Genomic DNA, 10,066 nt, shown 5'->3' with positions numbered 1-10,066 from the left:
ATAAGACCTTTACTTCCTCCGACTCTTCCAGGCTATGACTCTCCTTCCTTCCAACTCATGTATACCCACCAAATTCTTCAGTTCAAGAGCATGGTAAACTCTTAACCACGTTTTTCCATTAAAATTGACCTTCACTTTGAGGGCCCTATTAATCTCATATTGAGAGCATAGATATGCTCATCATCTTTATATGATCTTTGTTTTCTCTTCACAAATACTTGAAATTCTCATAGAAGACCAGCATGCCAGCTCAGTTACTTGACTATTTCTCCAGGAGACCAAAGAGATAATGAGTGAGATATTTATTACTTTCTCTTTTGCCTCAATGCCTCACTCCCATTCCAAAAGCTGGATCGTCCTGCCGACTTCAGGTCATGGATTCCAACAGTAAAATATGTGTATGTCAAGTCACCTTATAAATATAGGGGTTTGTTTTTGTTTTTGTTTTTGTTTTTTTTGGTCTAAAAGCTATTTGTTGGCTGTAAGCTGTATATAGATGATTGTCTTTATTATCTTCCCCTGAGGGATTCTCTTTGCTTTTGAGCTTTCAACTATGGAAGAATTGAAAATCTTGTTACCAGTTTAGAGGAGAATTATCAAATTAACAACTTCCAAACAAGACTTCTGAGGAAATTTGGAGAGTTTAATCAGTTTAAGATTGGGGTGAAAACTGGTAACATGGTTCTTATATTTGAGCTTACAAGGAGCATTAATGTTTCTGCTCAGACTCTCACTCCCCCACACAATGGCTAGAATAGAATAGAAATGAGGCCCCAAAGAAGCATGGAATGGGGGTTTGCCTCTTTATTCTGAGTCCTGTGTAGCCTCTGGTGGTCCCTTAACCTTTCCATTTATTTTATTTTATTTATTTATTCATGAGAGACACAGAGAGAAAGGCAGAGACATAGGCAGAGGGAGAAGCAGGCTCCCTGCGGGGAGCGATCCCAAGACTGCAGGATCACACCCAGAGCTGAAGGCAGATGCTCAACCACTGAGCCCACCCAGGTGCCCTAACTTTTAACCTTTATTCAACTGTGAAAAGAAGAAGCTCATGGCTCCATTTTACAGTTGTTGTGAGGAGGAAATGAGGTCACTCACTTAAAATGAGCAGCTTGCATTTGCGGGTGAGGCGCTGTCCCAAATGCTGCATATGTTACCTTATTCATAATGACGGCATGTGAGACATGCTGTGTCCATCATTTGGCAGGTAAGAAAAGGGAGGTACAAAGATGACCTCTGTTTGCAAGTCTGCATTCTTAACCACTCTTTGCATTTAGAACATCGACTGGAACACAATAAAGTCTCACTCGAAGTGAACTAGAAATACTATAATGCCTTAGTTTTCCTTTATTCCACGTCTTCTCAAGAGTGTCTTTGGAAATTCTTACGGAAACTGAATGAGTGGTGTTAGAAATCACCTCGTGCATGCAATGAGCGTAGGAATGCATTTAAAAGGAAGTTATATAATAATTACCAAATGCAATGCATTCAGAAGTGATTGTGAAAATACCGCCTTGTGATTATGATGGAGTAATTGAGAGGTGCTGCTGAGGGAAAGACATTTCTTTCCTTTGCTCCTGAAAACCTAAGAATATTTATTTATCTATTTATTTGTTTGCTCGTTTATTGGCAGATGGGGGGCGTTATTGTTCAAATGTGTGATACTTAATTTTGGAGTTGAAAGGGTGATGCCACTCATACAATTATATCAGGCTTTAGAAGTAAATTTCCTATTGTCAGACACCCAAATTAACTGGCATAAATATATGACAAATTGCAAAACAGTTGATTAAACCAGTTGCCAAATAGAACTCCATTCAGATAATAACCCAGTGTTCAACACATTTTAGCACAGACTATTTGAAATGTCTTTATTTAGCAAAATCAGAGATCGAGATTGTTATCCTACATTTATCTTCTCGAAGATAATGTGATCATAATAATAATAATGTGATGAGCTTTGGAAATGAAAAGCTTCTGGGCTCAGTTCACTAGAAAGTGTGCTTATTTTTGCCAGTGAATAATGTGATTAGACAGTAGAAAAGATGGTGGGCTATCAATATTTTTCATAAAGATTCCTAATGTTGCAGATGATGACCACAAAAGTCAACTGATATTCTGAAGGCTACACAGCAAAGGCGTGTCAGGATCTAGGACTGCTGCCTTGCTAGGTCTTGTTTTTCCTATAATAATAAATTTCTTCTTATTTTTTGTTTTTTTTTTTTTTTTTTTTTTTTTTTTTTTTTTCTTTTTTTTTTTTTTTTTTTTTTTTTTTTTCTTCTTATTTTTTGGATTCCTCAGGCTTGATAAGTCCATAATTCCTTGGATATATACCCCAGTAGAGGTAGTTTTTGGGCTTCAGGCTGAAGGCACTTTTTTCCCAAACGAGGGCAGGCATAAAGGAGGAAGGAGAGGGTGGTCTCCCTCCTTCTGCGCATTATCAGTGGCCTGCTCCCCTCTGCTATGTGGCTGATTCACCACTCAGATTGATTTTCATGACATCCTCCTGCTATGTGAACTGATGTAATGATAATCTTCGCTTAAAATGGTCCTGATTTAATGTAAGCTAAGTGACATCATTAGAAATAATGATAACATTTCCCTCTTCTTTCCAACAATTGCTATATTTGCTAGCTCTTTCCAAAAATGTTAAATAATACCATGAAAGTGAACATTCCAATCTTATTCTGGATTTCATGCCATCATGAAATATGTATTGTTCCTCCCCAGCCTTGGACTAATATAGTGGAAACTGGGTCTCAATCTCAGAACTCTTTCTGCAGAGCATATATGCTGCTAATACACCACACCTCTAGCCCAACAGATACCCCATGGCTACTGCCAACTGGTAGGAATGAACAAAGGTGGAGAAAACCATTTGTCATTCATACTCTAGAGTTTTACCATGCATGGAAAGTGCTCTCCTTTATTCCATTTACTTATGGATTTCTTCTATTTTTATATATTTTTCTTTTTTAAAACAGGCTTCCATATATACAACATTTTCCAAAGTGATTATGTGCTTTGTGTCTGTTTGGCTATTATTACCATGGATTATATTAATTTCAAAATGTTAAATCATCCTTCAGTCTCTGGCTGAACTATTTCTTGGCCATGGTGTATATACTCTTATATTTGTTAATTTTTAATTAGAGTTTTAGTTTCTATATTGGCAAGTGACATTTACCGTCAGTGTTGTGCAACTTATTCTAAAACCATTTTTTAGTGTCAAGGCTTTGCTACCTTACTAACATCATTTGAGGAATTTCCATCTCGCTATATTCTGGAATTATATAATATGTATCTGTTTTTTACAGGGTCAACAGGGTTGCCTATAAAACCATCTGGGCTGAGTGATTCTTGGAATGTATTTTCAATTTGTCATGAATATCGATATATTTTCTTTTTTGGTTAGATTTGGTCATTTACATTTTTTAGAAAATTATTCATTTTATCTACATCTTTAAATTTAGTTTCAAAGAATACCTAGTATTCACTATTAGCTGTTATAGTCTCTTGTCTATACTCTCTATTCAAATTGTGAATATTGAATATTTGAATTTTTTAATAATTCTTACGCATGTTAGAATTGCCTATTTCATTGGTCTTAACAAAGGAACAATTGTTGCATTAATTTATTAATTCTATGGGTCTTATTTATTTAGATGGAGTTTTTAAAAAATTGCTCAACTCCTATTATGTTTCTAGAAAATATTTTTCTATTGATTTCAAGTGTTTTCCATATTTCAATGCTTTTTCTTTAATTTTTATTTATTTATGATAGTCACACACACACAGAGAGAGAGAGAGAGAGAGAGGCAGAGACATAGGCAGAGGGAGAAGCAGGCCCCATGCAACGGGAGCCTGACGTAGGATTTGATCCTGGGTCTCCAGGATCGTGCCCTGGGCTAAAGGCAGGTGCTAAACCGCTGCGCCACCCAGGGATCCCTGTTTTCCATATTTCAATAGACTTTTATTACTTTTACTCATTTTATTTCTAACATTCATAACACTTGTTCTTTATCACTATAACAAAGCTCTTTATTCAAACTTTTTCTTTCATTCTCTTATATTAACATAGAAATATGTTCTTTTTGTGTTAATGCTATTGCCTATTATCACACACTATTAATTTAAATTTTTTTCTGTTATTTTATTTTATGTATATTGTAAATATCAGCAAAGAAAGCTTTTAGCCAGAAATCAGAACTAATTATAGCTTAAACAAATTAGTATAGTATCTTTTGCTCTTCTATTTTGTTTTGTTTTGCCTTTTAAGACCTCTGAGGTCACAAGTTCTTTTCATAGGATCATCCATCTTTAGCATGTTACTTTGTTGCCTTATGTTCTCAAGGTGGACACTGCAGCTCTAGACATCACAACAACTTCCCAGCCAAGACAAACAGGAACAAATGTCACCAGCTATGTTAGTTCCTTTCATCTGAAAAGTAAAAACTTCCCCAGACACCCCACACTTCCATATCATTGACTAGAACTGTATGACATGACCAACCTAGCTGCAAGAGAGGCTGGAAAGTAAGTATTTATCTCTTCTAGAGTCTCTAATAGAAGATGAAGAATAAGAATGAGTTGGATATATCTGGCTAATTAACCAACTAACTCTTACCTGCTGCAATATGTCTACTGAAAATAAAAACTGTGATTTTTTTAACCCAATCTGAAATGTGACTTTTAGATTTATTATCATAATTGATTTTAATCCTTTCATTATGCTTCTCCCCTTTTTAACCTTTTAGTATCATGTAGAAGATAATTTTATTACTTTTCCTCCTCTTTTAAAATTTCTATTAATTGTCAGTGTCTGGTTAAAAAGATTTTTAACCTATGTTTTTATGATAATATTAAAAAATTGAATTATATCTTCAATAGCCCATTACTTCAGAGAAGTAATTATTAATTCCCAACTTTCCATTTTGTCATACTTAATCACACTCCTACTACCTGACCTATGTGAATATTTGAGATTTAAATCGGAATATAATAATCTGTATTATGTAGTTCATTGGTTTTCAGCATATTCACAGAGCTGTGTACCCATGACCACAATCTGTTTTAGAACACATTCATGACTCTAAAAGGAAATGTAAAAAATGCATTACATTATTAGTTCTTCCCTTATATTTTTTGATATTTTCATTGTTTTTTGCTAGATTTTTAAAATATTCTTTAGGCTTATTTCTAACTTACCTAATTGCAATATTTAAACCCACTGTTTCATAACCTTTGTTGGCCGGAGAGTGAACTCAGCAATGTGTAAGAGAAAACTTAAATAAAATTTGCTTAAACAAGACAGCTACTTGTGTTTTGTGTAACAAGAAGTCTAAAAATAGGTGAATCAGAATTGGTACAGCAGCTTCACAATATCATTGGCTATGCCGGATCTTTTATGCTATCCCTGGGATATGGACTTTTTTCTCTTGTTCACAAGATGACTTCATTGGGTGCAGCAGATAAGAAGGAAGGGACCTAGGAAAGAAGGCTGCCTGTGTATCAGGAGAGTAATACCTTCACAGAAGCACTGAGCACACTCCACTTACATCTCATTGGCCACATCTATGCCCAGTCAACTTCCACACACATCCCACTACCAGGGACACTTGTGGCTTTTAGATGGACAATGTGAATACAATTGGGGTTCTACTAGTAAATTAGAAAGGGAAAAACAATATTGGATAGGCAACACTCTTACCACATTCTCCTTTTTTGACCCTTTTCTAAGTTAGTTGAAATGTTCCATCAATGAATATTTTTTTAAAAGTACATTTTAAAATTTCCTCTGTATCTGGAACTATAGTTGCATGCTTTCACGTGTAAAAACCCAACTTTACCTCAAATCATTAGATTTCCCACTCAAAACCCTATATTTATTTTCTAAAGTTTCATTGAGTCATATCTTATGTTGCATAAAATTCCTGCATTTAAAGTGTGTAGTATAGTGATTTTTAGTGTATTCATGAAACTGTGCATCGATTGCTACAACAGTCTATTTTAGAACATGTCCATGACCTCAAAAGGAAACTCCATTCACATTAGCAGTCACTCTCCATTCTTTTCCTCTTCCTAGTGCCTGGAAACCATGACCCACTTTCTGTCTCTATGTATCTGCGTATGCTAAGAAATTTCATGTAGATGGAATTAGGCAATACACGGCCTTTGCAACTGACTTCTTTCACTTAGCACAATGTTTTCAACTCTCATCCATGTTGTAGCATGTATAAGTACTTCATTCATTTTGTTGCTGAATAATATCCCATTATTTGGATATAGTACCTTTTATTTATCTATCTCATATAATTACCATACAATTGATGGATTTTGACCTGTGTCCACTTTGAGGCTATTATGAACCTTCATGTGCAAACTTTGTGTGAATATGCTTCTGTTTTTATTAGGAATATACATAGCTAGGAGTGGAATTATTGGGTATTAGGATAACTTTATGTTTAACTTTTATAGAAAGTTTCAAACTGTTTTTGCAAGGAGGCTGCACCATTTCACATTCTCACCAGCAGAATAAGAGAGTTCTAATTCCTCCACATTCTTGTCAATACTTGTTACTGGCTGTCTTTTTTATTATAGCCATCTTGGCAGGTATCAAGAGGTATCTCATTGTAGTTTTACATTGCATTTCCTTTTCTTTTAAAAATGTTATTTATTTATTTACAAGAGACACAGAGAGAGAGGCAGAGACATAGGCAGAGGGGAAAGCAGGCTCCCTCTGGGGAGCCTGATGCAAGACTCGATCCCAGGACCCTGGGATCTTGCCCTGAGCCAAAGGCAGATGGTCAACCACTGAGCCACCCAGGGGCCCTTACATTGCATTTCCCTAGTGAATAGCAATGTTGAGTATCTCTTTGTGTATTTACTGGACATTTATATCTCTTCTTTGGAGAAATGCCAATTCAGAGCCTTTGCTCATTTTTGATTTGGTTATTTGTATTTTTATTGTTGAGTTGAGTTGTATATGGTATATACATTCTGGATAAAAATCTCTTGTCAGATACATTATTAGAAGATATTTTATCCCATTCTATGGGTTGTCTTTTAAATTTCTTGCTAGTGTCATCTGATGCACAGAAGTTCATAGTTTTGATGAAATCTACTTTGTCTTTTTTGCTTTGTCACTTAAGCATTTGGTGTTGAAAGTAAGAGACCACTGTCTAACCTAACGTGGTATGATCTACCTTCATGTTTTCTTCTAAGAGTTTTATAACTTTAGCTCTTACACTGAAGTTATGATCCTCTTGAGTTAATTTTTGTTTATGGTATGAGGTAGGGGTCCAAATTCATTCCCTTGCATGAGGATATCCAATTGTTCCAGCACCATTTGTTGAAAGGACTAATCTTTCCCCATTACATTGTCTTGCACCTTTCTCGAAAATCAGTTGACCATAAATGGGAGGGTCCATTTCTAGATTCTCAATTCTGTTCCATTGTTATGGAATATGTCTATATGTCTATTGTTATATTATTACCATATCATCTTGATTTCTAGAGTTCTATAATAGAGTTCTAAAAATCACTGAGTCTCTCGACTTTATTCCTCTTTTTCAAAAATCGCTATTTCTAGGTTTCTTCATGCTTGTGTCTCTGACTGAAGTGCTTTGTTTAGAGAGACATTTCTCAGATTGCAGTGTACCACCATTGGCCCTCTACTAGTTCCATTTTCTGTTGTGGTGTTTTCTGGAGTTTTCAGCCCTGTATGGATATGGGAAGATGAGACAGAGAAAAGATCAGGGGTTTATCCTTTAGCCATCTTCCAGAGGACTTTGAAAGCACAGAAGAGGAGTAGATGTCTCATTCTTTCACAGATGTAAGCTCACAGTGCCAGATCAGGGGAAAGATTTGGGAAAGCATACACACATCTTTTTTCTTCCTCTTTGCTCATGATCTCATATGCTTTCATAAAGTCTCCTTTAACAAAACCTGAGTATCAGATTCCTTTCAACCCCATTCCGCCTTCTGTATAACTAATATTTAACCAAAACTCCCAGTATGACTATTAGAGTTTGTTCATGGCCAGCATCTGTCTTGGTTGGTTTATGCTCATATATGAATAATAATATTTTGAATAATACCCTGCTCATCACACATGTCAATTACCCAGATACCAAGATGTGAATACCTTTCAGGCTAAGCTTTGCTGCTGTTATGAATGTTCGTCTAAGCTGTGCTTTAGAACTGCAAACCAGGTGCCACTTGGCTTTGGAGGTCTCCATTGGATGGGATATGAAATCATGGTGTAGCTGCAGTTTCTGACTGCAGTGAGTAATTTCATTCATAATCATTTTGATTTTCCCTCTGCGTAAATTTTCCCTGAGAGGAGGTTAGGCTCATTGGGAGGAGAATTCATTCTCTCAAGTCATTAAGGTTCCAGTTGGTGCTCTGCAGCTATAATTAATTAAACTATACTCAACTTCCCTAAAAATGAAATTCTCTATATCCCCAGTGAATTTGAGATTCACACTGCATAGACTGAGGCATGAACACACCAAAACCTGAGTTTTTCTTGAGGCCTATCTTACCTTTTTTTTTTTTTTTTGCCTCCCAGTCTGCCTTCATGAAGGTATCTTGTAAGTAGGGGCATGATGGAGAAGGTGATGTTTCATTTCTACTCTTGTACTCTTGTAGACTTTTTTAGTGAATCTAAATGTCTTATCCAGTAATAATATCTGAGAAGAGGGTGATAGACAGTAAAAAGGAGGAAGTATTCTTTATTTTAATTAAAATGCTAACATAAGGCATGATCATTGAGTGATTGCATTACAAAGCAGCTACTTGTTCTGCCATAGTTAAGTGTGATTTGATGCGTCCATTATGAGCCTCTATTCTCAGGGGTTTATATCTTGGCCAAAATAGTCCCTCCAGGCTGAAACTTGGCAGACAACTCAGCCTAATTACAGTCATTTTCCTTTTTGGATTAAGAAAATGGAATTATTACAGTGCTTTAAGCCCACCCATCCCCATATTTTCAAAGGTCTGTATTTATATCCACTTAAATTGTGGGCTTTGATCCTTTCAAATAAGATGGTAACTTAGCAAGAACCAAAGGAGTTCTTAGTACCTGTGAGCAACTTGATCCAGGCATTTCACAGAAAGGGACTCATCCTTCTGTAGCCAGGAGTCCAGGAAATCACTGCATTAGTAGCAGGGCTTGTGGGGATGTCAAGAAGGCCGGTGCTGTGGGTTTTGCTACCTTCAGTAAATAGGTAAGGTGCATCCTCTATTCCCAAGTCATGAGTCTGCAGCCCCATCACAACTCTCTCTTGATTTTGAGCTACCCTATTGTCCTACCACACATCTGACCTCCATATTCCTCACTCATCTTTATCCATCAATAGGAGTGGACAAAATTCAAGGGGGTTAGTGGTGATTAGTGAGTTCTAAGACATAATAATAGAAATCCTGGGTCAGGAAATCTTCTCTGCAGGAGTCACTTGTGTTGTAATCTTGGAGACCTCAGGGTTCAATGGCTTTACCAGCCTCCAAAGGGCCAGGTAGGTGATTTATTTGCTTCTGTGAATTATCACTGCATTATTTTTGCCACAGTTATTTGACACATTGATCACCATGGATAGTATTAAAATTTTCATCATTTCTTAGGTGCAATAAGTGAAATTTGACTTAAAATTCTATATCTTACCTGTTATATCCCCCCTGAACTTTTTTCTCTAACTTGAAGCATGTCATGTCCTCTTTGAAATACTTCCACTTAAAGTGAAAGTTTTGTAGCTTCCCTGACAAAAACCACAACCTACAATTTGCAAACTTTTGTGAAGAAATCAGTGTGGTTTCTGCAATTTACAGCTTGGAATTCCCTGGGTTCTTGCTTGTAAATCTATCTAGATATATGCCATGAATATGTAACATGCAGACTGATGCTGAATGTAGCACTGTGATATAAATAGGCTTCTTGGGCTTTTCAGAAAAGCAACAGGAGTTAAAAAAAATTCAACTCCATTTTCTGCACTGTGCAGCCCATTAAAGAGACTGTGGAATCAAAATGCTGAAGATGTGAGACAGAAAATGTTGCTGAATCAGTCCC

The sequence above is a fragment of the Canis lupus genome, chromosome 18 (assembly GCF_048164855.1).
Source record: "Canis lupus baileyi chromosome 18, mCanLup2.hap1, whole genome shotgun sequence".
NCBI lineage: Eukaryota > Metazoa > Chordata > Mammalia > Carnivora > Canidae > Canis > Canis lupus.
This window is presented reverse-complemented; position numbering follows the sequence as displayed.